General features: G+C 40.5%; 1 protein-coding gene across 2 annotated transcripts in view; it reads left to right on the forward strand.

Annotated features, from left to right (window-relative positions):
* The window catches only part of LOC126095172 (uncharacterized), a 1,128,014-nt gene that overhangs the window by 739,542 nt on the left and 366,526 nt on the right, over window positions 1–21,946 (forward strand). The gene's annotated exons all lie outside the window — the stretch shown is intronic.

The raw sequence follows: 21,946 nt of genomic DNA on the forward strand, positions 1-21,946 counted from the left end.
ACTGCAAATATTCTTAGTAACGTTACTGATAAAGATGGTTCTTTAAGCTTTGCTTACTGTTATTGACTTCTTACTTACAAATTTGTTTGTTATTATCGTCGTTATGAAAGAGATGAATCCACCTGTTATCTCTCTCTAAACTACTATAGCTATTCCGTAATACTTACATAATTTGAAACGCATTTGTCTCTTTTGAAGTATCATGGCATGCGGAAATTTGTAATATGATACTGAATTCTCGTGCTTGAGTGGTGCATAGCTGCAACATAATGCTAATTTCAGAAAGTGAAGAAAACAGTTAGACCTTCATATCGGCAGAATCACATATTATATATAATTTTCCATCAAAAATATCCGGACACCTGGCTGAAAATGACTTACAAGTTAGCGACGCTCTCCATCGGTAATGGTGAAACTCAATATGGCGTTAGCCCACTCTTAGCCTTGATGTCAGCTGCCACTCTTGCAGGCATATATGCTGGAAGAGTTCTTGGGGAATGGCAGCACTGAGGAGAAGTGTCGATAACGTTCGGTGAGTCCTGGCAGGAAGTCGGCGTTCCAAAACATCCCAAAGGTGTTCTATAGGATTCAGGTCAGGACTATGTGCAGTCCAGTCCATTACAGGGACGTTATTGTCATGTACCCAGTCCGACAAAGGCCGTGCATTATGAACAGGTGCTCGATCGTGTTGAATGATGCAATCGCCATCCCCGAATTGCTCTTCAACAGTGCGAAGCAAGAATGTGCTTAAAGCATCAATGTAGGCCTGTGCTGTGATAGTGCCAAGCAAAACAACAAGAGGTGCAAGCTCCCTCCATGAAAAATACGACCACACCATATCACCCCCGCCTCCAAATTTTACTGTTAGCACTACACACGCTGGCAGATGACGTTCACCGTGCATTCGCCGAGCCCAAACCCTGCCAGCGGATCGCCACATTGTGTAGTGTGATTCGTCAGTCCACATAAAATATTTCCACTGTTCAATCGTCCAATGTTTACGCTCCTTGCACCAAGAGAGGTGTTATTTGGCATTTACCGGCGCGATGTGTGGCTTATAAGCACCTGTTCGAGCATGAAAGTTTTCTCAACTCCCGTCAAACTGTCGAAGTACTTCCAGTGGATCCTGATGCAGTTTGCAATTCCTCTGTGATGGTATGGATAGAGGCCTGCCTATTACACGCTACGAGCCTCTCCAACTGTCGGCAGTCTCTGTCAGTCAACAGCCGATGTCGGCCTGTACGCTTTTGTGTTGTAGGTGTCCCTTCCCGTTTCCACTTCATTGTTACATCGGAAACAGTTGACCTAGGGATGTTTAGGAGTGTGGAAATATCGCCTAGACACGTGTGACGCAAGTGACACCCAGTCACCTGACCACGTTCGAAGTCCGTGAGACCCGCGGAGAGCCCCATTCTGCTCTTTCACGATGTCTAACGAGGCCGCTAATATGGAGCACCTGGCAGTAGAGGGCAGCAAAAGCACCTATTATGAGAAACGTATGTTTCTGGGGGTGTCCGGATACTTTTGATCACATAGTGCATCTATGAGTTATTCAACACTAAATTACAATATAAACTAAGTCAAGTTGCCTAAACAAGTGTAGGGGGAACACAGGAAGTCCGCATTATGTTAGTGTAGTGATTTGTTAGATGTAGGGAATTATTCGCATATATTTCATAAAACATGAGAGGAAGTTTTCGTAAATGACTGATGAGACTGAATACGATATTAGAGTGTTATAATTTTCTCGATCTCATGAAATACATTGTTAGGTATTTCATTAAAATACAGTCCAGGTTGTTTTTTTTATTGAATTCGAGTGCACCATAATGAGTCATCCTTTCTAACCGAAGTCCAGACTGGCGGTGAAGGTTCAAAATAAATTAAAACGTCCAGAATTCTTGTTAATAAACACTTTATTAGTATCAATGGTACAAAGTCCCTCTAGACACGCATTAGGGCTACTGATTACATTGAACAAGGTCGATCTTATAAACTGCAATGAAATTGTGACTGCCCATTAATTTTCACTGTGTACTACTTCAAACGGTTTGACAATCCGTCTTGCCAGAAGTACTAACAAATGGTTGTTAATACACGTCGATAATCTTTTCACGGTCTCACATGACATAAAATCTAGTAAAGAACACTAAAGAGAGAAAATTCTACAAGTTCTTTAAAGGTAAAAACGGAGCGTGCATTGTTTTTCCACAGTGTTGCGGCATATTATTTCTTTTCCACCAAGGCCATCACTACCACTCTTCATAGAAATTATATTTAATTGACTGATATAACACTAACGTTAACTAGCTGAAGCGTAGCAGATACATTACCAGCCTTGCGAATAACATTAAAAACTGAAAAAGTCCGATGAACACAGTGTCAACGTTCTTTGGATGGCAACATTTCTTCTTTGTCCAGTCTTTCGTATACGTGCTAACAAAGATCGATAAGAGGGTATCAGCACAGTGGACCTACACAGCTACAGGAAGTTCGGCAGTAAAATAATGAAGAACTGTTAAACTAACGTTTGTACTCACTGTAGAACTCTCACTACTTCACATCTCTAATCTGCTCTCACAATAATCGCTGTTCGCCAGGCTCGATTCGACACTTTGCTGGGCGCACAGCTATCTGAACAGTCACCAACAGCGAAAAAAGCAAAACAGAGAAGCAGAATCACAAATATTTTCTGTGTACGAAACGTATTAAACAAATCACACACATTCGTTAACCAATTGGCTGATCTATGTCAATGTGAATACGTAATGCACTCTTAAGTTTTTCAGAAACTATCACAAATTAATAATTTTTGGATGCTATCTTAAATAAGCGAAATGTTTTATATTCCTTATATTTGTGGGCAAAGCTTTGAAGATTGTTTTACGTTGATGAAACACGCGTTTTGGCACATACGTTTCTGATACAGTTGGTTGCCATGCAGTTCTCATAGAAAATTATTCCTACTTCTTTTACAAGAAGCGTGTAATCCGTATTATAAATAATCGTGTTTTCCTGGCAACTTTGTGTAAGATGTTTGCTCAATTCCACAACTCTAATTCTAGTGCTGGCTTTCATTCTTATACCTCTAAAGATAAAGCATGCGGTTTTCTTCTCATTTGCCATGAGGAAATTATTTCTAACGCATTTTTGTGATTTTTCTGTTGTGACACAAACCGTCGGCCGTGAATCAGCTCACGACGTTCTGTATAAAGATTCAGTAACATTTGGAAACAAAACTCTGTCTCATTTTGACTTTACCTACACCTTCTCCTCTAGTGCGTCTAGAATTCTATCGCCGCATCTATGGTATACCCTGTGTATCCTCGAATATGTAGACTCACTTTATAGGGTGACCGTTCGAGCTAATCCGCGGAGACTCTTTCAGTATATATTCTGATGAACTGAGGAAAATTACAGGAAAAAATCTGGTAGTCGCAATGTTTTGTATACTACGAGGAGCGAATGTCATGAACAACAGAATAATGATCCTAACCGGTGGGGTGTGAGTGCTGGGGTGAGAGGGCGTTAAAAGATCCAGTTTTTCTCGAATAACTCGAAATTCTCGGCATCTACCAAAAATTTTTTCTAGTACATAATTCAACTACTTTCAATTTCGTACAAGAAAGATCCTACTCATTTTATTCTGGGACTAATAGTTCTGCTTTGCAGGGGATGGAAGTACCGCAGATTATTAAAAATATTGCTTTAACTGTATAACATTAGTGTTTATCTTTAAATGAAGTCGGTTAAAAACAAATATGAAACTTATATATCACATATAAGTACATTAGAGCCGTATTAGGGGATGAACTGCGTTCTGGGAGTGTAACAGGATGAAGAGGGGATATGTGGGGTACAGGTGTAACGGAAGATTGATCGCCAGATTGTCTTCACGAACTTTCCTTCTTAACGAGTCTGCGAACTGAAGACTGATTAGTGATTTTCCACGCTATCCACCTCACTAAGTCAAAAGAAGCAATTACAGTGCCTTTCACAAAGTTCACTGACCCTGTGCAGTGCACCTTATGAACCATTGGCAGCTCAAAGCACACACGTGGCCGGAGTGTTTACTTTCTACAGAGTGCGTTAACCTTACAGGGAGTGAAGATTTCTACTAACGATACTCACGCTAGTAGCAAACGAGGCACACTGCCACACACTGCTAGAGGTGAAAATGGTTCTTATTTACCCTGTACGGTAGGTGTACTGTTCTTTCACGAAAGGAAACTTCTTTCGTTACGAGCCCTGCTATCTTTTCCGTTTACAGAAACACATATCCCAAGTATTTGCTGCCCATTTCTCTTGTTAATATAGTGGAGCTATTTTCAGTTTGTTAAAAGAGTTCTATCTGTACAATTTAAATGAGCTTTTACATAATATACGTTGATGTAAGCAATGGCTGAGAAGATTTTAATTTTAAATGTGCTATTGTCAGTGACCTTTGCAGTGTTGGTACGATATGGATTAGATTCGTAAATGCTACTATCTATCGTTGACAGCCTATTGTGGAGCTCTTTAATTGTGATTCCCTGAATTAATGAATGGCCAGAAAGCTACTGCACTTTTCTCGTTATTAATTGTATTTCAGGTAAGGCGCCTAAATCTCTTCCACTCAGAAATTGTTGACGCTTCTAGAGTGGCATGCAATGAGTGGAGCCACTTACTACAGAGCCATAGTATATCTTCCTTAATGGATGTAAATGTGATTGATCGTATGGGACATACCATATTCAAGTCCACATCAGTAATCTGCTGTAATACTGTAATAACATCACTGTCAGGCTGTCTAAGATGGGTCTGATGCCATGACATTATTGTACACTTGTAAAAAATCCAGTTACCTAAGTTTAAGAACTGTACAGCTCATTAGTTGTCAAACAGCCATCGCAACCGTGTGTAATAGTACGATCGCTATGCAAGAGGTGTGCACTGTATTATAATTTAAAAAATTGTAGGAAAGCCTCTCCCACGTGCTGCCACCACTCACTCCATGATGTTCCATCCTTCCAGCACCAGAGCCACTGCTGCACTGCACACTCAAATGTGTTGTGATCTCGTTGGCAGTTTCCTTGCTTCTAATGAGGAGACACCACCAAGGCTAGCGTTTACCAGCAACGCCTGTGCTGGAAATAACAAAACTAAAGTCTTTCCTCTACATGTAGTAGCAGCAAGCGTCAGTGGTCCCATACTCAATCGATTCACTCTATGACTGATTGCTGCTTGTCTATGCAGTGCGCACTCTGCAAGGATGAAGGTATACAAAGTGAGCCACTGCTGTGAAAACTGTACATAGGGTGTCTTAAATACAATCTAAGAATTTTGTAACTGTAATATTTCTGAAAATGAGCTATTATGAACATTCCATCATACTGACATTCTTCTGCAGCTACACCTTCATGGTAATCATTTTTACATTGGTAGTACTATGTATATTAAAACTTGTCATATCTGACAGGAGACCAATCACAAGCAGTCGTGCGCCACACCATTTCTGCTATCACTTTCTCTTCTGTGCATATAGAGGATGTCAAAACATTCTTTAAATACGACACAGTCTATGGAACTTTACACATGAGCATCACATAGAGTATGAGCATCTGAATAGTGACTAATCAAGACAACTGATTGATGGCCAATAGAGACAAAATTTCCAGGCGTTTATACACTTCTGGAAATTGAAATAAGAACACCGTGAATTCATTGTCCCAGGAAGGGGAAACTTTATTGACACATTCCTGGGGTCAGATACATCACATGATCACACTGACAGAACCACAGGCACATAGACACAGGCAACAGAGCATGCACAATGTCGGCACTAGTACAGTGTATATCCACCTTTCGCAGCAATGCAGGCTGCTATTCTCCCATGGAGACGATCGTAGAGATGCTGGATGTAGTCCTGTGGAACGGCTTGCCATGCCATTTCCACCTGGCGCCTCAGTTGGACCAGCGTTCGTGCTGGACGTGCAGACCGCGTGAGACGACGCTTCATCCAGTCCCAAACATGCTCAATGGGGGACAGATCCGGAGATCTTGCTGGCCAGGATGGTTGACTTACACCTTCTAGAGCACGTTGGGTGGCACGGGATACATGCGGACGTGCATTGTCCTGTTGGAACAGCAAGTTCCCTTGCAGGTCTAGGAATGGTAGAACGATGGGTTCGATGACGGTTTGGATGTACTGTGCACTATTCAGTGTCCCCTCGACGATCACCAGTGGTGTACGGCAGTGTAGGAGATCGCTCCCCACACCATGATGCCGGGTGTTGGCCCTGTGTGCCTCGGTCGTATGCAGTCCTGATTGTGGCGCTCACCTGCACGGCGTCAAACACGCATACGACCATCATTGGCACCAAGGCAGAAGCGGCTCTCATCGCTGAAGACGACACGTCTCCATTCGTCCCTCCATTCACACCTGTCGCGACACCACTGGAGGCGGGCTGCACGATGTTGGGGCGTGAGCGGAAGACGGCCTAACGGTGTGCGGGACCGTAGCCCAGCTTCATGGAGACGGTTGCGAATGGTCCTCGCCGATACCCCAGGAGCAACAGTGCCCCTAATTTGCTGGGAAGTGGCGGTGTGGTCCCCTACGGCACTGCGTAGGATCCTACGGTCTTGGCGTGCATCCGTGCGTCGCTGCGGTCCGGTCCCAGGTCGACGGGCACGTGCACCTTCCGCCGACCACTGGCGACAACATCGATGTACTGTGGAGACCTCACGCCCCACGTGTTGAGCAATTCGGCGGTACGTCCACCCGGCCTCCCGCATGCCCACTATACGCCCTCGCTCAAAGTCCGTCAACTGCACATACGGTTCACGTCCACGCTGTCGCGGCATGCTACCAGTGTTAAACACTGCGATGGAGCTCCGTATGCCACGGCAAACTGGCTGACACTGACGGCGGCGGTGCACAAATGCTGCGCAGCTAGCGCCATTCGACGGCCAACACCGCAGTTCCTGGTGTGTCCGCTGTGCCGTGCGTGTGATCATTGCTTGTACAGCCCTCTCGCAGTGTCCGGAGCAAGTATGGTGGGTCTGACACACCGGTGTCAATGTGTTCTTTTTTCCATTTCCAGGAGTGTATTAAAAGATAGTGTACGAATATGTAACTGAGTCAGTATATTGCTAGCTATTAGAGAAGCAGGCTATCCATATTATGGGTTGTCATATGAAGTTTCTCTGGTGTTTCAGTACGCATTTGCAATTTCGTTTACGCAATTTGTAGCCGAAGTTGACCCAAACAGGTTTTCAGTTATGAACAAAATGATTTTATGTACCCATCCGATACAGCGGTCCCAAATTCGTCTGTTGTAGTTCATTTCACTTGACATTGTACACCTGTAAATATAGGGGAATGAAATAGTGAACCACCTTATCATTAAACGTAATTTTATTATGCACTAATTCGTAGTAGTGATCGATATACCGATGAATTGCGTATCCATAAGGAGATTGTTACTGTTTTCTCATCTATGCAACAAGGAAGGGCAAGAAAACGCTAAACTGTCTACCAAGCACCTTCTGTCATGTACTGGTTGGGTTTACAGCTGTACAGTCGACTAACTGTGGAGGAGGAGGAGGAGGAGATTAGTGTCTAACGTCCCATCAGCATCGAGGTCATTAGACACGGAGCAGAAGCTCGTATTAGTGAAGGATGGAGAAGGAAATCGGCAATGCCCTTTCAAACGAACCATCGCGGCATTTGCTTGAAGCCAAACTGCGGTTACCCAATCATAATATATAGAGAGAAGTGATGACACAATAAACAAATTGCGTTTCAAAGTCAGAGATGCAATTCGATGTATATCTTGAAAACATTAGTTTTAATGTCGAGAATAAAGAGAAAGGAAACTTGATAGCTCTCCAGAAAAAATGATCAAGTAAGCTTTGCAGCTGCACTTGTAATCACACATTGATTACTGTAGCACCTACAGATCGACATTCCTTTGTACAGCTGCATAGTCCAGAGCTACTTTAAAAGTACAGAAACATCTAAGATTTTACTACATATGTAAATAATTTTTGTCACGTTCTAATCGAGAGTGGAATGAACTGACATCGAATTTCAGGTGGGATAGGTATACGCAACCCCAGTATGGACAATGCATATGGGGGCACTTGTTCCCTTTTAGTTAACTGACATTATACTGTGTGATCTATACTTTGCATATACTTTTTGACCAAAAATATCTATAGACACCTGCTAGTGGACATTAATACTGGATGTGTCTTCCAGTCAAATAGATAATCAGGACTGATAAAGCTGGGACATGTGTGCAGGATTTGTTACTGTTAGTCTGTTTCACATGTCAGCCTAAGAGTTGTTTGGACATATGTATGTGCAGTCCCTGAGCTGGTTTCTATCTCCACATGCAATGGGGCTCAGCCGAAGAATGAAAATGTAGTTCCCGTGAAACGCTATCAGGTAATTTTAGGAAATGAGCATTCAAGACAGACTGCATGATATGCTGTCACATATTTCACACAGAGGCTATAGGAACAAGATAAGAGGAATTAGAGGCCATACATTCAATCACTATTCCACTGCTCAATATATTTAAATTTAATATATGTGTAAGGCAGAAAAACATACTAGTGACCTGAGGCCGCAGTGGAATGCATACTATGAGGAATATCAAACTCAGTTACATAAGCATTATAATTCATTGACTACAGCTGTATGTTAGAATCTTTTAGTAACATTACATTTATGTTATAGATGCAATAAGTAGTGGAAGTAATTGACATTTCTGGTAGAAGCTGTGGCAGCTACAGCTAGATATAAGAGAGGGGTACATCACACATCCATACTTTAGTGACACAAAGATATTACATGATGTCAGAAAAACTACCGTTACTCCTACATGGGAGAAATATTGCAGCAGCAATATACCTATTAGAAGAAATTGTCATAGGAATGTTTGAGGTCGTTTGAAAGAAATATATGAATATCATATAAAGTGGAACCGACTGATGTTAAAATGGATCAGCTGCGTGTAATACTGTAACAGCTCTGTGCAGACAACGCTTAGGTTTTGGGTGGGAGTATAATGCAACGTTTTGTATGGATGTTAAACCAAATGTTGATGTGTGAGTACCTAACTTCGAATCAACACTTCTGTCTGCAAGAAGAATAGTACCGGACAAATAGAAATGGTATAGTAAACTACAATAAGGTTTTTCTGATGTGAAAGAGCTCCATTTGTAAAGAAATATAGCAAATATGTCAGTTCACAAGGCCAGGAGTTAACGCAGTTATTGGTAACCATTTTATCAGCTTTATAATGTGGCCTGATATGTGTGTATTAGAACGTTTTAGAGCATCATTGGCTACGGAAAATGGTTTTAAGCTATCATTTATAGCTATGGAACAGATTGTTCGTGTTTTACACTGTCTAAGTGTATTAAATGCTGGCGATACAGAAGTGTTATACAATGCGGCTTGGCCGGTGTGGTCAAGCCGTTCTAGGCGCTTCAGTCTGGAACCGTCCGACTGCAACGGCCGCAGGTTCGAATCTTGCCTCGGGCATGGATGTGTGTGATGCCTATAGGTAGGTTAGTTAGGTTTAAGTAGTTCTAAGTTCTAGGGGACTGATGACCCCAGATGTTAAGTCCCATAGTGCTCAGAGCCATTTGAATCGTTTTTTTGAGAAACGTATTTCTTTGCAATCTAGAACACTGTAGACCAAAATACTATCAGATATATAGATACTAGCGAATCACACAATATACAGCAATTAGGCTAGCTGTTTACAGTCGGATACAGTTACTTCCTCAAACAATACTTGCATATTTTACAAACGTGGAGTATATTTAGATTACATATGAAGCTGTGGCAGTTGCAGTTGATCAGTATACTCTGTTATTAACCTACGATAAAGTGAGAATGAGTGTCGTCTTTGTTAGGTGGTCATGGAACAAGGTTTTGTAAGCATCATCAAGCATAAAACTATATTTCAATAGCTAACCCTATAACATCCTCCACGTCTGCTACAGTCAGTGTCTTTTCGTGTATGTGGACTGGTTTTGGCAGATACGATTGTGTGTTTACAGAAGATTTTCTGGGTAGCATTTAGGAGAAAGAGGATTAAATGCTACTGTGAACTCTTTGTGCATATACTGGCTAGATGATGTAGTCATAATCACTGTTGGATGATAAAATAACTAACTCAGGCCTCAAAGGGTAGCAAATGAGAACATACATGATTCTATACAAAAATCTTTATTAATATTTGCATATGCTTTCATTCAAAGTATATGAAAAAACCCTGGATAGAAATGAGATGCATGGAATATGTGCCTTTACCTTTTATACTAATGGGAAGTGTTCACATATTGGCATAACTGCAGAAAAATGACGGATTGCAGGTGTTTATTAGTTTAAGAAATATAAGAAAATATGTTTATAAACGGTCACTCCTCGGAAAAACTGGTCAGCATTAATGAGCCTGATTTTAGTGCTAAAACGTAGTACCAATACACATTACCCTTTTATCGATGTATATGTTCAAGTACAGAGTAAAAAAGATATCTTTTGATTCCTCCAGAATGCTATTGCTAAGTCATTAAGGTTTGTAATAGACAACTCTGTATCATCTATTAACAAGTGCTTTGCGAAATGTGATTAGGTGGTGGTCTGCCGCAGTAATTGTGATGGGCCGTTTCTATGTCGCTTACCTTCAACGATTCTCTCTCGAGTGGGCATAGGACGCACTATAGTTTTATTTCTCCGTTACCGTCTAACGAAGTCAATACATATATAATACATATATAATTTCAATTTTTAATTTCGAAACACTATGTCATGTGATAATCTAATTAGTTAGTCAACTAAAGGCACCTAACTGTTCTGAATTTTTTGTAATATGCACATACGTGGGTATACTCACGCCTATAGTCCCTTTTTAATATCTAGTTTTGATTAAAAGAGTTTACCATAGAGATATGTGTACTTACGTCTTATACATGAATTATAAACTGATCATAATGTTGATTTTTTAGGAGGTGGTTCTCCACAGCTCTTATGTATTTAAAAATGTCATACTCCCGCATTGAGTTTCTATTAAAATATTTAATTTGTACATCCAGTTTCAGTTGTATGACCACCATCAAGTTCTTTGAAAGTATTCACAGTACTAGATCCGTGTGCCTGTGTGTGGTATTTATCTGTTAACAGCGTTAAAAACCATTACAGTTTTAACATGAATGAATGGACTCTCTACCACAGTGTTTATAGATTAATGTAATGTATATACCGATTTCCTAACTGTGTATTATTATTTATGGGTTTGTCTCCTGACAATAACGATTTTATATTTCGCGTAACAGGACGCTGTGAATACTTTTATAAACCTCATATGTGTCAGATGACCGAGACTGTTTGCATAAATAAAGTGTTTTAGCGGCAGCTCAGAGCGGTAATATGACATTTTTTAGAAAAAATGTGTAGGACTAGGGATCAGTTAAACATGTTAGACTGTAGTTAACCTACTCGTGCCGTCGAAACACTAAACAAGTTAATGTAGTCACTAACACCGCCGAGAAAGACGAAAGAGAGCGACCTGCTTGTCCACTGCGTTGGTTGGAAATGGCAGGAAATGCGCCATGTCAGTGCGTCATGATTGCCGATGGGAGAGCAGCGCCGAGGGGAAAGCAGCTTCGGCTGCTTCTCGCAGTTTAGAAACACACCGTTTAACTTAACAGAGTCCACATTATACTCAGTGAACTCAGTAATGAATTAAAAACAATACTCTATGGAGCCAAGCCGTGATGCAATACGTCACAGTCGCCATGATAGGGCGGTGCAAGCTGTCAAGTCGTTGTACTAAACAGGGAAAATGAAATTATTATTTACTGATACTGCGTGACATTGTCTAGGTTCAGTTTTTAGTTCAATGAAAGAATCTCTCAAAAGTCGCAAGTAAAAGCAGTACTGACAACCAGGAATGCCTCTTCGCCAATACGGTGTCGCTGCCAAACACCGTCACTGTTTTCTATGCAAAGGTACCTTTGAGTAGTGTTTTCAATTTAGTATTGAGCTCAATGGTAACACCTCACATCCATGGACAGCCTGACGTTGGCAGCACTGAAAAAGAAATCAATATCTGTCAACTAATACACATTATTGTTCCTTCTAGCAGCACTAGCCAACAACAAGTTATCGTGGACACACAGTGCGATTGACTGACCGGCTCGTGCTATGGTGTGCTGTCTACCACTTGACCTCTCCTCTACTCTGCACTGCCGAAATTACACGAGATTAATAATTTAAAACGAATAAAATTTTCAAATGTTTGGATCTTTCACGGACCACATTTTAGCTCTTATGGGCTATTGGTGATCTGTGATCCTCTGGTTGGGAACCAGAGATCTACAGCCTGATATCGATGGCCCCGTTCCCAGTGCAATTGTAATTAACGAAGTCGTTGGATAGACATTTGAACACGTAGTGGCGAATGTTGCAAAGCCCTTTCTTCAACGAAGCGCGCTGAATGGTCTACTACAAATCACTTACACTCTGGCCGTATTTAGAATTACGAACAGATCTTTGAAATGCTTATAGAGACACAATAGAGATCAATATCATACGTGAATTACCGTTTATTTAAATGACATCTGCAGGAGATGGAGACTGTGAAGCGATTTTGTATGGTCTCTGAGAGCACAGTCTTGTGGTGGCTGCCTGCAGGCAGTAGTTGCCCCGACATCGTAGCAACTTTGTATCAGTAACGTCAGACGGCAGCTAATTTAACCAGAGTATAGAGTTTCCAGCGTATTCACTCTTGTTCAGCCTCGAGTCGATGGACTACCCGTACTGCGTGAAATCCATTAGGGCGGCAGCTCCGGGCGACGCGAGGTGGGAGAATTGTCACCGGGAACAGCGCGACTCGCACAATGGGCTGTGCGGCATTGCCTCGCTGCGAGGTGCACGCGGGTGTGTGGTGTAGTCGGGTGACGCCAGATTGAATCAGCAAGCACGCCAGACGAGGCTCGGTGGGTGTCGTCGCGTAGGCCGAAGCGGGGCGGTCGCTCAAAGGCAGGCCATGCGGTCTAAAGGGGCACAGCAGCTGTGCACCGCTATATATACGTGTGTGTGTGACTGAGAGGGGGGAGAGGACGTTGCCGCAGTCCAACAACCAGCCGCGGCGCAACGTCAGCGACTGACGGCTCGGGGATCGGGTTGCACCTGCCAATGATTTGTCACAAACTCAAGAGAGAGTAACCTAGTCCCCACTCTCTCTACACAACTACGTCACAAGCGGCAACTACTGGTTGTTTTGAGGCTGCCTGCGAGCCAGAAAACGAGAAGGGCCAATTCCTCTCTTCCGCCACTCAGCTGCGTCACAAGTAGCAAATACAACTTGTTTCAGTAGGTCTGCGAACTGATGGATGAATAGGGGAGTCCCCACTATCTCTGCTGAACTACGCTATAAGCTGCAGCTACGGGTTGTTTTAGTTTGTATGCAAACTGAGGCACAAGTAGACGAGCCCCCACTCTCTCTTTACGCAGCTACGTTACAAGCAGCAACCAGGAATTGTTTTAGTTTTTCAGTGAACTGAAGAATGAACAGGAGAGTAGCCACTGTCTCTAAACGACCTTCGTCAAAAGGAGCAACTACGTATTCTTTATTACTGTTACAGCATTCCCTCTGCATTAAGTCTTCTGAACCAACGGTGACGCAGTTCTCAGACGCGCACAAAGGGCAATTAGTTATCACAACACGCTTCAATATTACATGGGATACACAAATTACAAATGTACCCAACGCAAGTAACACATGAGAACATAATCTACTTAATTCACCGCAAATACATGGGTCAACAAGGAAACACATATGTAATGGAGTCATATGTGGTTACCAACTTCGGAAGACCTACAGAGCATAGTGACGTGCAAATACCAATTACAAATTTTCTGAAAACGAGAAATATGTTAAAATTCAACACAGAATAAAGTGCGTTTTCCGGAATAATTTACTTTTGGGTGTTTTATTATATGCAGTGGGATGGTGAAAACCTGATGTTCTATTATGCTCAAAACCATCCGAAAGCCTAGAATTGCGTTATGCTTGAATTGTATGCAACTCACATAACCTAACCGTTTTGCAGGTCATCTGCTCTCTTTTCAGTACAGTCGTTTAACTATACAAATTCGTTACTACAAGAGACCAAGAGAGATAACTGTTCTGTACAGCTTTCAATATATATATATATATAAAGTAACACCATGATCATGCAAATATCAGAAAACAGGCTCTTAGAAATGGCACAACGACTACGGTTGTAAACTCAAATTTATTACAACAAATGACATTTCAGAATACAACTTTCACCTTGAAATAATAAGACGAAAATTTCTGTAATGCACTGGGATCTAGGACTATAATCCATCAACAACTGTTACTTTTAACTAAGAACGAAACGTCCTAAGCATGGTTTCAGTCACAAGTAAGAAAGAGTGGCAATATTTAAACTTGAAATGACGTGGTATACAGTTTTGTCTTCGACAGAGATTCGACCCAAGCACCTAATCGGGCTGTTAACGAAGAGAAATAAAATTTTGAAAATCCTTGTTTTTACCAATGACGTGGTTTGAAATTTAAAAAATGAGACGAAAAAAGTTTTTCCTTACAGTGATTCGAACATAGCATCTATCGTCGTTGACTTCTTGTGATTAACAGGCGTTGAAAATAGATTTATTTCACAAGTAGCGCCATGTTCACATCTTTGCACTGGAAATAACACGAGAAAAAGTTCCATGCTGTCTGGGATTCAAACTCTACACAATCATCGTTGTTGACTACACATCGGGAGACACTGAGTATAGGATAGTATTCACAAGTAACTAGGAGCGACATTTTTGAACTTGAAATGATGTGACTAAAAAGTTCCGTGTGTTGACTGGGAGTCGAAACCAGTAGATGGACGAAGGGTAAGTGGCCACGTTGGGAAAAGTGGTCACTGCTTGTTAGATGTCTTCAGCAGTGCTGCTTTCTACCGAGAAGTGGTCAAACTAGCTGTAATCTACACCATTAGCATTGTCAGATTACATAGTTTCAAATAAGTGGATTTGGGTAAAGCGTTTCTTCGCACAGCTGTTCCAATGACAGCATTCAATGGGCTTAGAAAGTGTGGAATTTTTCCTCTAGACTCTAACGTGTTCACCGATGGAGGTTATACTGCAGCTGATGTTACAGATATTTCTCTGGATAGAGACACAAATATTGCGCATAGTAGAAATATTGGTTTTTCTCATTGCGAAACTGTGAAAACTTTTACGTTTTTCGATTGTTTGATGTAAGAGAAGTCACTCATATTACTTTAATTGTTACACTTTTATGTAGAGCAATAAGTTTTTACGAGATCAAGGTTCACCCACTGTCTTTTGGGTTACAAGTATGATTCATTGTCGATTCCTTTTGTTGTATTGTTTGGTGTGTGTGAACTGCTGACACAGACATAGCGACCGATTGGGAAAATTTGACACCTTGGCCACTACCCATGACAGTTACTTTTCAGTTTGTTTATCCCAGTGAGAATTAGCTAAGTCCATATTTTGTGTACAGTACAAGAACTGAAACTAAAACATTACAAATCGGTTTATACACAAAACTAATATCCGCTTTTCTGCTCTTCTAAAACGGTTTTCAAGTGCTTCAAGATGCCAAGAAAATACATGTGGAACACAGTGCAACATACGTGGAACTCTGTTTCGATGTAAAAGGCAATTTAAGAAGTAAAGGATGATAACATGACTTTCTCAGCAGCAGCAAAACAATTCAATATTCTACGTAATACGTTAAAACGAAGACTTTTATGTCTGTATTTCGTCTATCTGAATGTAAATTCTTGTTAGAACTAAATCCCTGTGGTAAGGAAGTATTGCTGAAACGCTGAATATTGAGATACTGTGCCGAATTAACAGACATTAAGTGACATCACTCGAAACAAGGCATTTGGAGTGGAAGACGCTCCCTCAAAATAATTGATATTCTTGGTTGCGCATACCATGACAAACCACTCCATCGGATATGTGAGACATATGGGATAGGAAAAATAGCCCCATACTTCAAAACGAACACAATACTTGAAGTGTGAAAGGTAGCACTTGCTGACCAATGAGACTATTACCGGACTATCGGTCTAAAAGTCATGGGTGCGAAATATTGACACGAATTCTTTTCACAAGTATCGACGTAAAAACTTGTGGAAACCTGTCTCAGGGATGATCGCTTTCGATTCCGAATAAATGTACGAACATGTGAGGTAATACTGATCCTACCTTTGATAATACGTTGAAGAATGGAAAACTTACGTTTCTGACGTTTACAGAAATTCAGAAAGCGTGTGTTCGAAGCAAGCCACGCGATGTTTAAGGAAGTAGATTAGGCAGCGGGACATTAAAAGTAGTAGATACGTTTTGTTATTTAGGCATCAAAATAAGTGAAAGTGGTCGATGTAGAAAGAACAGAAAAAGCAGGGTGAAATAGCAAGAAAACAGTTTCGGGAAAGGTGAAACTAGCTTACACCCAATACAAACTTAAATGTTGGAAAGTCTTTTGGAAAAACATTTTCCTAGCGTGTAGTGTGGCTGAACCGGTTTATAGTATTTCGTGACTTTAATTACTTATAAATGATACTTCAGGTACACTACAAAAAATATAAAACCAGTTACCGGTTGTCAGCGTAACGATTTGATCTCAAAAATGATTATCCCGGCTAATATTTGTCACTCTGCTAAAGAAATCTCCACCTGATGTTGTGTAGAAATGCTGTCTGTAAAGCCGTGTGAGTGGCACTAAATTGCGTATCATTTATCAGCTTTTACTCAACTGTTACTTAAGATGGAAGCACTTTTCTGTAGCAAAAGGAACATTTAGTCACAAAATACTACCCACGCAAAACTGTGACGTATATCTCCTATTAAAATATTTCATGTAAATCGTCCGAAATATTTAGGCTTCATACATCAGCAAATGAAAAATTGATATTACGTAACCTGCTGCGAGCACTATTTTTAAAGATTCAATCTGAGTTGAATTCTGTCTTTTAAAGTAGATTCGGGACCACCAGTGCACATTTACTTCCATTCATTTATATCTAACAACATTTATGTTTGTTAAAATTTTCGATTCAAAACTGCCGCCGAGATAGTTTTGCTAAGATGGCGGCAGACAGACGCTAGTAATTTGTCTATTGTTATTCTTGATTCCTTTTATATCAAGTTAATATATTTAGATATAAGTCTTTGAGTCTTTTGCTCTCTATTCTTTAGTATTTAAAATTATTTTCAATGAAATATACTTCATATTTTTTATACCATCTACTAGTAAACTCCGCTGTAAGTTACTAGCACAATTGGCTGCGCTCGTAATTGCGGAGCTGAAAATTAACACTTAAGAACATTAATTAGATTGGATTACAATTGAAATAAATACAAATCCACTACACAAAAGGGACCCTATTTTTTAAACAATAATTAACAATATAGTTACTGGTTTTCTCTTTACAGACCTCACTCGTCTCACGTCCGAACAGTTCATCGCGTAGTACAGGAAAAACAACTGAACCACAGTTATCACAGACAACAAAAAAAAGATTATAATTCTTATTGTCTATGAATGTAGTTGTCTGATAATAGTTTAAATTTACACAGAAATTAAATTATTACAGAAATAATGAAATAATTATCGATATTATTACACGATACAGTCTTTTTTAAACGTAGAATCGATAATATTTGTTGAAGTTTGTACACTTAGTTCATTTTAACGTCTTGTGGCTAGAACATAGTGTCGTGGATATTACAGTAGCCTAGACCCTAATTAAAATATCGCCTGTAAAAAATTCGGTAAATTTGGGAAAGGCTGGCTGTATTTGTATAAGAGTCAGGGGGGTGGGGGGTGAGAACATTTCAGGTCTGAATAAGGTGGGAAGCTCCAAGCGAATGCAGGTTGTAGTAATTATGTAGTGATAATCCACATGATGATGTTGGATTAGCGTAGAGAACTGCATCACTCTTCGAACTAAAGATCACAACAGCAGAAAAATAATATACATAATTCTCAAACGAAGTTGTGTCCCGCCCCCCACCCCCGATCTTCTGGAGGATTTGAGGCAGCTTGTCACTATTTCCTCTTCTGTGCCAACCTTTACATTTGCACTAGTCGCTTTCAGTTATATGATGCTTGTATTTCAGTATCTGTCGTCATTTATAGCTTTTGTCCTCTACAGTTCTTTCTAGTACCATGGATATTTTCCGCTACCGTCTTAACCGGTGTTCTGTCACCCTGTTTTAATTAATATTTTCCACGTTTTCATTTCGTCGTCGTTTATGCAGGTAAGCTCGTTTCTTATCTTATCAGACACTTAACATTTCATAATTATTCTGTAAAACCATATCTCAAACAACCTGACTTTCTTTTCCGATTTTTAATTGAAAATATAATTGTGTCACAAAAATTGCTAAAGGTGAAAGTTCCTGTGCTGCAACTTTTAGAATGAGCCATTCCAGTAATTGGAATACATTAAACATTTGTCTCATATGATAAAATATTCAGGAGTAGCCAGTTTCGTAAAGAGGTGCTAACTTGTGAAGTCGAGCTAGTGAACTGAAAGTGCGATGTAGATGGAAATGAGTGTACAAAAATATATTGTACTGTTTCAGTGGTTCACGGGCGTCTCGTCGGATAATGTTGTGGAAGCTGCACAATATTGCTACGAAACAGCTGTTCGTCATCTTCAGTAATCACCTGAAGATGAGGAGCAGCTGTCTCTCAAATATTGTGCAGCACCCACAGCATTATCCGACGCGACGCCCGTGAACCATTGAAGCATATACTACGTCGGGAAAGTCTTAAACAGCACATGTATTATATTCTTAGGAACTTCCATGCAGGACGTGCTAACTTTCAGTAGAATTCGAAACAGTGAAGGACAGCTGGCAGGGAAATGAATAATAGCAGATTGCAGCAAACGGGAAATTGCGCAGTGTCCGTCATTTCGCCTGTGTGAAAGACGATAAGATTTGTTACGCAAATTATCTGTGGAATTAACAAGCCCCAATGGGATGCCAGCTGACACGATACACGATGTACCACATTGAGCTGAGGCCGCATGCAGTGTTCCTGGCGCCCAGATGCAAGGTTTGTGTGTACCGTTCATATCGCCTTCAGTAGCGAAAATTTATGCGAGTCAGAATTTACGAGGGAAAAGCGAAGGAAAGGGTGGGCCCCAAATGATAAGTTGCTATCTCCGAAAAAATTGGGGACCCGCCCTGAAAATTCACACAATAACTGAAGCAAGCAAGGAATTACGGTAGTGAATATCAAGTTGCTAAGAAGAGATAACACGTACAACATGTCTGCAACCACCTTTCACAAGGCAGGCAACATTACTTTCAGAGAAGTTCGGACTCACACTGCATGTCATCAGAGTCATCTTCAGCCACAAGTTGAGTACAGTCTAACGAAGTAGTCTGTTTTAACAATTACACTATGTTAATTCTCACACGAAATTTCGGATAGCGTTGAGGCCTCAGTAGTATGGAACTGTCAGGAAATAATTCTAGAGCAATCTTCGCCAATGCGAAACACTCCATAGAAACATCAACCCGCTCTCGTCTTGTGGACCTCTTACTGATATTTTGGCTTCCCTCCGTCTGAAGTGTACTGCATGTTGACATGCCATTTCACCAGACACATTTGACTTTCACTGACAAAGCAATACAAGCGTTTATATGACATTCATTATGAGTAGATTAAACTATTCGTTATTTTGATTACTGCAAACTGAATGGCAGTTTCGCTTGATGAAGACGTATTTCTGACAATAATATCAGGGTTTCGTATGCTTGTTTACATGTCCTGATGACAGCTGCTTCTCCCTCTGTGTTATCAGAAGCTCAAATCGAATTTGTTTCGCATACATCCATGTCTTTGCGAGTTTGTGAGCCTACTTTGTTTCCTTGATTTGAAACCTCACATCTCTCGTAGCTTTCCTTATATGCCAATAAAAATATTCTTAAGAAAAAATATTTTTAATTTCCTAACGAAGAAAGAACAAAGAGTGTCATCTCCCCATCATTTTTACTGTGTAGCCACGGATGATGACAGAAAATAAGAAGAAGTGAACCGCATCTGATGAATGAATTTTTCAGTTTTATGGAAAAAAGTAATTATGGCAGCTGCTCAAGAGTAGGGCCAGGCATATAATTTCCCCTACTCATTATTTATAATGTTTGATTTACAGTCGGTGAGTCTGCAAATTATTCGTAAATATAGTTTAGATCAAAGTTATAGGTCAGGAATGCAAATAATAGTGCGATAGTAGACAGCTTCGCCGCGTCCTCGAGAGGACAGATTTCCAAGCACTAGCCAGATTATCATCTCAGTTGAGCCAACGGATTTCTCCTGCCTCTAGTCTAATGTAGAACTGGCAACGTTGTAGGATACGCGTGGCAACTATGTGCTCGTCGATTTACTTCCTGGTGGGGTTCATTTTTGTCCTCCAAAATTCAATTGACATTTCGTCTCCATTCCAGGATAAATCATCTGACTGATTCTCACTTAAGATTTAACATTGGGGTGTCAAATTCACTATTTGATTTCATAAAGGTCGTCCAACACGGAATTTATAGCTAATCTCATATATGTTACTGATTCTCTGTAGTAATTAACAGTAGCGTACTGAGAGCAGGGGCATAGCAACAGTGGCTCTCTAGCTAATGTGACTGATTTGTGCAAACAGGCAATGCCACTGCTCTAGATTCCAGTCTTGCTAGAGTCCTCAGCATTTTGTCGGCATTTTACTCCTCTTACCGAGTTATAACCTCCTATATCGAAAACTATTAATGAAATACTAACTTCAACATTTGAAATATCATAGCAATTTCGCTTTATTACCGTGCAGAAATAAAAGAAAAAATTCAAGAAATCGTGCCCTTGCACTTTTCTGAAAATTTATGTTTTCCTGCTTATACAGACGCACATTTTGTTTTATTAGACAATTCAATTTATTGTGTTTGGCATTGAATAATTTGGTAAATGGGTTCTTTTTGGATTAAACTCGCTGCAAAGTTTACCTACATCTGTTTCCATCCTAAAATGCTTCTTATATAGGACCTAGGACGACACGTAAACACAGACCACATGAAGATCAAATTGTGTAGTATCTTGCTAATGCAAGATGTTTCGCGCAGTCTCTTGTTACAGATACTATTCGTTCTATTAAGTCAGACTATAGTCGTAACTGCATTCTGGCAAGCAGTAATTCATTTGCATTACAACAGAGCACATTTTTGTGCCGATTCTCTTGACACAGACCACATGAGGATCACATTGTGTAGTATCTTGCTAATGCAAGATGTTTCGCGCAGTCTCTTGTTACAGATACTATTCGTTCTATTAAGTCAGACTATAGTCGTAACTGCATTGTGGCAAGCAGTAATTCATTTGCATTACAACAGAGCACATTTTTGTGCCGCTTCTCTTTGGTTTATGGAATATAACAGAGAAACATAAGAGAGAAATTAATGATCAAATATATTGCCTCCATCCATTAATTAAGATAATCTATCGCTGGTCAGGCAGTTTTTGGAGTCCACGCCTGTAGAGAGCTACTGTTTTGGGGTAAAGACTTCGATAATCCAAGTGTAAAACGTATTTCTGTCCACAAATATTGTTGATGGTTTTTAGTTAAGATGCGAAGAAGAGAAAAGCCTGAGAGAGCTAAATCTGAAGGAGGAGTGCGCTGTCGATTACTTTCTATCAAAATACCTGGACAGTTGAGATGGATGTTCTGGTACAGCAGCAACACTAGTTAGAGTTTTCTTTGTCGCTTTCCGCACGATGCGAGCGCGTGGCGTCTCCGTTATTGGCAATACATCACAACTCCGAAGAACTCATCACTTTAATGTAGTTCTTGACACCAAATCCACGAC

Source organism: Schistocerca cancellata, chromosome 8, assembly GCF_023864275.1.
Source record: "Schistocerca cancellata isolate TAMUIC-IGC-003103 chromosome 8, iqSchCanc2.1, whole genome shotgun sequence".
NCBI lineage: Eukaryota > Metazoa > Arthropoda > Insecta > Orthoptera > Acrididae > Schistocerca > Schistocerca cancellata.